Genomic DNA, 7,484 nt, shown 5'->3' on the forward strand with positions numbered 1-7,484 from the left:
CAACGCGCCAACAATGCACCTGAACACACCTCGTTTTCAGACCAGCACACCCATGGGCGAACAGATACGAGTACATTTGCTATTTAAACAACGTGGCGCTGGACATGAAAAAAAGAACTGCGTCAGGCTGAAACTAGCAAAAAATACTTGAATCGCGCCTGGCACTAAGTGTCCGGCATTCAGTTAATTCTAAAGTGTATTAAAAGTAGTTTTAAAAGGATGCTAAAGAGTACATCTTTTTCACAATGGGGGTGGAGGTTAGGATCAGAAAACATCTGAGTATTAACCAGAAAAAAAAATCAGACATGAGCTGTGTGGATGGGGTAGACTAGACAAATGTCATTACACCTACATGTCTCACCCGAAATAATAGCTGCCCTAATTCATTTTGATGTTGAATCATATTTGATATTATTGCAGTTCAGTTAGGGATGTGAGAGCATGACTCTTTTGAAAAGAAGATAAACACTTAATTTATGTATAAAATGTCAATATTTTGAAAGGTCAGCTTTGAGGCCTCACTTTGAGGTTAAGTTGTGTTTTTTTTTTTGCCACCACTAATAGTAGGCCTGCACAACATTTCTTGTCTCATTCCAACTTTATTGACCGTGAATATAATTAATAATACACAGTGTGGGAATTGGAAGCTGTTAAAGTTTACAGTCTTCCAAATTACATTACTTGCCCATAACAGAGACCATCTGTGAAGGTGCACATCTGCCTTTACGAGACTCAGTACTCGAGTACAACTGCTGGAACCCTGATGCCAATGTATGCGTTCTCTTTCATGGACTTTCACTGAGGATTAATAGTGTCACATGACAGATTTCCAGTAGAAACACTTCATGTAAATAAGTAGTTTAAAACAAGGATCTGAGGCTATACATCTATGCCTGTGTAAACATATCTCACACAATTATTTCGGGCACCAGATATCATGAATTACGCTTATAGTCCTCCTGGAAAGTTCATATTTACAGGTTGGGAAGTCGTAATTTTTTACAAAAATAACATTAACAATCTGCTTCTAAAACAATGATTAAATCGGGTGTAGGCCTATTCATTTTTATTCAAAATTGACATTTTATAGCAGCTAAAACATGTCTGAGTAGGCTACTTAGTACAGATTTAATAATAGATCAATATAACGATACTCGGTTACTTAACGTAACCTCGGTTCTCTCTAGAAGAGGGAACGAGTATTGCGTAAGTTCCTTACGCTACGGGAAAGTATTCTTTCTTCGAGATTTCTGAAAAACCCAAAATTATCCTTAATTTTGTAACATTGTCAACGCAGTGCGGCAGCCTGGCAGACCATAGCAGGCTATTCCAGCGTGCTATTGGCTGCTCTGCTGGCAACTGCAGCAGCCTATCGGTGAGCCCGCGTGACGTGGCGACCAATGAGGGCGCTTCGCGCCCACCTGGCTTCATTTGCCTACAGGTGGGGCGTGGCCACGTGTATATAAGCAGGGCTCACGGGCTGCATATTCGGTTTTCGTAGTTCTGAAGCATAAAAGCCCGCGGGGCGCACGGCAAGGAACGCAATACTCGTTCCCTCTTCTAGAGAGAACCGAGGTTACGTTAAGTAACCGAGTATCGTTCTCTTACGAGAGGTTCTCTCGTATTGCGTAAGTTCCTTACGCTACGGGAACATATTGTCAACGCCGTGCGCGCCTCGCATACAGCATATGTATCCCAGGGAACCGGGGACCATAACACTGCTCGGGCAGGGTGGCCGGTAAGGAAAACGGGCCACCACATATACAGACACTTCATTCGAACTGACGGGTGGTTACGACGGGTGGTTACAACACCCTGTCCCATGAATGAGGGAACGGCACCTGCCGGTCTCCTTCAAATTCACCACACCTTGTCTCCTGAATGAGGGAGCGGCAACGCCGGTCGCCTTCAAGTTCACAATATCTTGTTATATGAGTGAGGTAACGGCACCGCCGGTCACCTTCAAACTCACAACAGCTCGTCTCGTAAATGAGGGAACGGCACCGCCGGTCTCCTTCAAATTCACAATGAGCCTAGTACCGAACTTACTACCAGTATGTGAGCTATGTCTGCGCAGAACCACTGGGCAGAACCAACAGCCCTATTGAACTGATAACACTTTCGCCTGTAAGGCAGGAACTTCCAGATTGTAAAATCTCACGAACGTAGACGGGGAGGCCCAGCCTGCCGCCATACAGATATCGTGGATGGAAATCCCTCTGGCCCAAGCCCACGAAGAGGCCATGCCTCTGGTGGAGTGTGCTCTGACACCTAGCGGGCACTGCAGGTGTTTGGAAGCGTATGCAGCTGCAATCGCGTCCACTATCCACCTGGACAGGGTCTGTTTCGAGGAGGCGAGACCTTTAGTGCGCCCACCAAACGAAACAAATAGCTGCTCAGAACGCCTGAAGGCGGCGGAGCGTGTGACATAAACCCTCAATGCCCTGACAGGGCAGAGGAAATTGCCACCGTCCCCCTCATCGGATGCTGGCAGAGCCGAGAGGGAGATAATCTGCGCCCTGAAGGGAGTGCCGATCGCTTTGGGGACATAACCATGCCTCGGTCTGAGAATGACCTTAGAGTCATTAGGACCGAACTCCATACACGTCGGGCTCACTGAGAGCGCGTGTAGATCCCCCACGCGTTTCACTGAAGCCAGAGCTATCAGAAACGCGGTTTTTAGCGAAAGGAACCTTGGTTCCACAGTCTCGAGCGGTTCAAAGGGATGAGCCTTCAGGGCCTCTAGGACCAAGGCCAGATCCCATATAGGAACCGACGGGGGCCGCGGGGGATTCATCCGTCTGGCTCCTCTGAGGAAACGGATGATGAGCTCGTTCCTTCCTAGCGTGCTACCTAGCGTCGTCTGAGCGTACGCTGCTATAGCCGCCACATACACTTTGAGCGTGGAAGGGGACCTGCCCCGTTCCAAAAGCTCTTGGAGGAAGGAGAGCACCCGCTGGACCCCACATTGCTGTGGGTCCAATCCCTTGGAAACACACCACTCAGTGAACACCGACCACTTAGAACTATATAACCGCCTCGTCGAGGGGGCTCTAGAGTGTGAAATCGTGTTCATAACCCCTTCGGGCAGGTCAACGGGTATCCGTTGGTCACCCATACATGCAGAGACCATCGCTCTGGATGGGGATGCCAAACTGACCCTCCTGCTTGAGAGAGAAGGTCTGCTCTCAGCGGAACTGGCCAGGGGGGTGAGTGCGACAGCTTCACCAGCTCTGGGTACCAAATCTGGTTCTCCCAGCGCGGTGCTATAAGGAGCACCGGACGGCGCGTTTCCCTGATTTTCGCTATGACCTGGGGCAATAGGGAGATCGGCGGGAAAGCATACAGCGGGAGGCTGGGCCAAGTTTGGGACAGCGCATCCTCGCTTTTGGACAGAAACGTCGGGCAGCGGGCGTTCTCTTTTGTTGCAAAGAGGTCGAGCTCCGCTCTGCCGAACAGGCGCCATACCAGCTGGACTGTCTGGGGGTGCAGGGACCATTCTCCTGGGAGAATGAGGCCCCTGGACAGCTTGTCCGGGCCCACATTGAGGTGGCCCGGCACGTGCGCAGCTCTCAGCGAGCGCAGCGAGCTGTGTGCCCACACGAGCAGGCGTTCTGTCAGATTGCCCAGACCTCTGGACCTGACACCGCCCTGCCGGTTCACGTAGGACACCACTGTGGTGTTGTCCGACCGGACTAACACATGGTGTCCTCGTATAAGCGGGAGAAACTGCCTGAGCGCGTTCTCTACCGCTATCATCTCCAAACAGTTTATGTGTAGGAGTTTTTCCTCGCTCGACCAAAGGCCCGAGGCTGATCTGCCCTCGAAAACGGCGCCCCAACCCGTGGTGGAGGCGTCCGTCGAGATGACCTTGCGGTGTGAGATGGCTCCCATCGTCACTCCCCTCTGGTACCAGTCGGCTACTAACCAGGGCTCTAGGGCTGACACGCAGCCCTGAGTCACTCTGATCCTGAAGCCACCGGACGCCCAGGCTCTGTGAGGCACTCGGGCGTTTAACCAGCATTGCAGCGGGCGCATGCGCATTAAGCCCAGCTGGAGCACAGCCGCAGCTGAGGCCATACGTCCCAGCATCCTCTGAAAAAGCTTGAGAGGTGCGATTTTGCCCGGCCGGAAGTACGCAGCCATGCGCCGAACTTGGCGCGCGCGATGGGGTGACAGGCGGGCTGACATTGCCACAGTGTCCAGATTCAAACCCAGGAATGAGGTTGATTGCGTGGGCACTAATGAGCTCTTGGTCCAATTGACCGTGAGCCCTAGGCTGTCCAGATGGCTGAGCAGCATTGCCCTGTGGGCGAGGAGCTCGGCCTCCGACTGCGCCAGGATGAGCCAATCGTCCAGATAGTTCAATACTCGCATCCCTCGATTTCTCAGAGGAGCGAGGGCCGCGTCCATGCACTTCGTAAATGTACGGGGTGCTAGTGACAGGCCGAACGGAAGGACGGTGTATTGATAAGCCTGGCCGTCGAAGGCGAATCGTAAGAATGGCCTGTGACGCGGCGTTATCTTGATTTGAAAATATGCATCTTTCAAATCTAGGGAGATTAGCCAGTCTCTCGGGCGAATATGCGCGAGGATCTGCTTGGTCGTGAGCATTTTGAACGATCTTTTCATAAGAGCTTTGTTCAGACGCCTCAGATCCAGAATCGGTCTGAGCGACCCATCCCTTTTTGGCACGAGAAAATACCGGCTGTAAAAGCCTGACTCGCTCATAGAATGGGGAACCGGTTCTATAGCCCCTTTGCACAGCAGCGTGGCTATTTCTGCTCGAAGTAGATGTGCTACTTCCTCGCTCACTCTCGTCTCTGTACGCGCACAGAAGCGCGGAGGGCGGCGAGCGAACTGCAGAGTGTAGCCGTGCTTCACTGTTTTCAGCACCCATTCTGATACACCTGGAATGGCTTCCCACGCTCTCGCGTGCGCCACCCGGGATAGAACGGCCTCCGGGCTCGAAACGCCGCGCTTCGCGGGTTTGACGGTCTGTATAGGAGGGGCGGGCGCAGTGCGCGCGCTCTCTGTGCTGTGGGCCAGCCGATCGCTCGCGATGGCTGGCCGCCCTACACACTGCATCTCTGCCGCTTCGAGCGGGGAGTGGCTTGTGTGCGGCCCTACACTCATCGCTCCGGCCACCCTGGGCGGAAAACAAATGGTGTGTGGCGCGGCGCGTGGCGCCTGAGGCATAATGTTCGCGAAAATGTGTGAGCGCGTTTGAGCGGGCACAACTCTTACGCGTGGAACATGACCGGTTAAGAGTGGCTGTGTGACAGCGCGTGTGGTGGTTAGTCGTGGACGCAAACAAGCGGACACGTGACCTAACTCTAGCACTCGAGCGGCCGGTGGCCGCTTTATGTGAGTGGGGGACACGGGGTTTATAGTGCTTGTGTGCAGGGGTGAACACAGAAAAGTGGGCACATTTACTGCATTTGAAACACATACGGCGTGAGCCGTGCAACCAGAAATAATGCAACTTTTGTGATTTCTCTGGTTCGCCGTAAAAACGGCGGTTATTGACAGGCGAGAAGGCATTTTTGCCGGCTCGTTGGCTGCGTGAAATCCATCTGCAGCAGCCACAGTGGTGGGGGCTGACAGGAAAGAGAGTTTTGACGGTGGTCCGGCCGCGGCGGGACTTAACCGTCGTTTCTTGCCTCTGGCTAGGAGGACTTTGGAGGCTCGGGCTTCAGCGCGATCCTAGGCCGGGGGCCCCGAGGTGGAGGCGGCTTACCGCGGCTGGAAGAGCGCGATCTGGGGCGGCCGCTCGGTCTTCGCTGAGACGAAGGGGGCCGCGCTGGGCGCTGCGCGGAGCTCGTTGCTGGCTGGTCACGGGGACGGCGAGCAGCGGAGCTATTGCTAGCGCCGGGGCGTCGAGGCAGGAAGAGGTTCATGGCCTGCGTCGTTTTCTGCACTTCGGAGAAACGGTCGACGATCCCCTTGACCGCTGGTCCAAAGAGCCCAGACGGGGAGAGCGGGGCATTTAGGAAGGCCGCGCGCTCTGTTTCTCGCATGTCCGCGAGCGTGAGCCAGAGGTGGCGCTCAGCTACCGTGAGGGAGGCCATAGAGCGTCCGAGGGCCTGTGCTGCGGTCTTGGTGGCGCGAAGGGAGAGATCCGTCGCGCTTCGCAAATCCGTGATTAACTCAGCGTCACAGCATTTCTCGTCCAGGTCGCGGAGGAGATTAGCTTGGAGGATTTGCAGCACGGCCATAGAGTGCAGAGCAGACGCAGCTTGACCGGAGGCAGCGAAAGCGCGGCCGATCAGCGATGACGTCACTCTGCAGGCCTTAGACGGGAGGGCAGCCTTTGAGCGCCAACCAGAAGGCGGGCAAAGGTGCGCTGCGACCGCCTCTTCCACCGGAGGGATAGCGTTGTAGCCTTTCTCGGCCGCGCCGTCAACTTGTGAGAGCGTCGAAGAAGCCTGAGACGAGACCCTCGCGGAGAATGGCGCGTTCCAGGACTTTGCGAGCTCCTCGTGAAGCTCCGGCAGAAAGGGTGCAGTCCTGGAGGTGGGCGCACGGCGGCGACTGTTTAGGAAGCATCCGTCAAGTCGGTTCGGCGCTGCCACCTTGGGCGGGGCCCATTCGAGGCCTAGCTGCTCGACAGCCCGGGTGAGAAGGCGCAAGAGTTCGGCGTCCTCACCCGCTCGAGAGCGTCCGGAGCCCCGGACTGAAGAGGACGCGGAAGACCAGTCCTCGCTGTCGGAAGCCATGATGGAGCAGCTGTCGGCGCGTTCCGCGGCCGCATCCGCCTCATCCCCGGAGGCGCCAACAGAAATGGCGGCCTGGGGTGGGGGCGGGGAAGGCGAGAGTGAAGCGGGCGGGAAAGGTTCCGGCGAGCTTCTCTCGGCGAACTCCGGAATCCGCTGCGAGCGGCGCTTCTTTCTGCGCGGCGTGGCAGGGACTGGAGGGATATCATCATCGAACAGGACGAGTCGAGCCCGCAGGGTCGACATCGTCAGTTCTTCGCACTCTAGGCATCCGCCGGCGAGGAGTGCGGCGGCGGCGTGATCACGGCCCAGGCAGAGAGCGCAGATCACGTGGCGGTCCCCGGAGCTGAGCTGCGCGTGACACGAGCCGCAGGTGGAACGAGACATTTGTATCAACGCTCGGCTCTTTTTGTGAAAAAGTGTGACGCAGCGGCGACGACACTTTTGAGCGTAAAGGATATGGGCTGCCGGATAGCAGAGCAGGCACGGATGGCTGAAGGTGGCGCGATGCTGCCGGCTTCCTCAGGCGCTGTCCTCTGCTTGCTTGTCTGCGCGGTCACGGCGGCGGGTTCCAGATCCAGCGATGCGAAGGGCTTCGCTGAAGAAAAGAAAATCGAATATGCAGCCCGTGAGCCCTGCTTATATACACGTGGCCACGCCCCACCTGTAGGCAAATGAAGCCAGGTGGGCGCGAAGCGCCCTCATTGGTCGCCACGTCACGCGGGCTCACCGATAGGCTGCTGCAGTTGCCAGCAGAGCAGCCAATAG

The sequence above is a fragment of the Gobio gobio genome, assembly GCF_949357685.1.
Source record: "Gobio gobio genome assembly, chromosome: 25".
NCBI classification, from domain to species: Eukaryota; Metazoa; Chordata; class Actinopteri; order Cypriniformes; family Gobionidae; genus Gobio; species Gobio gobio.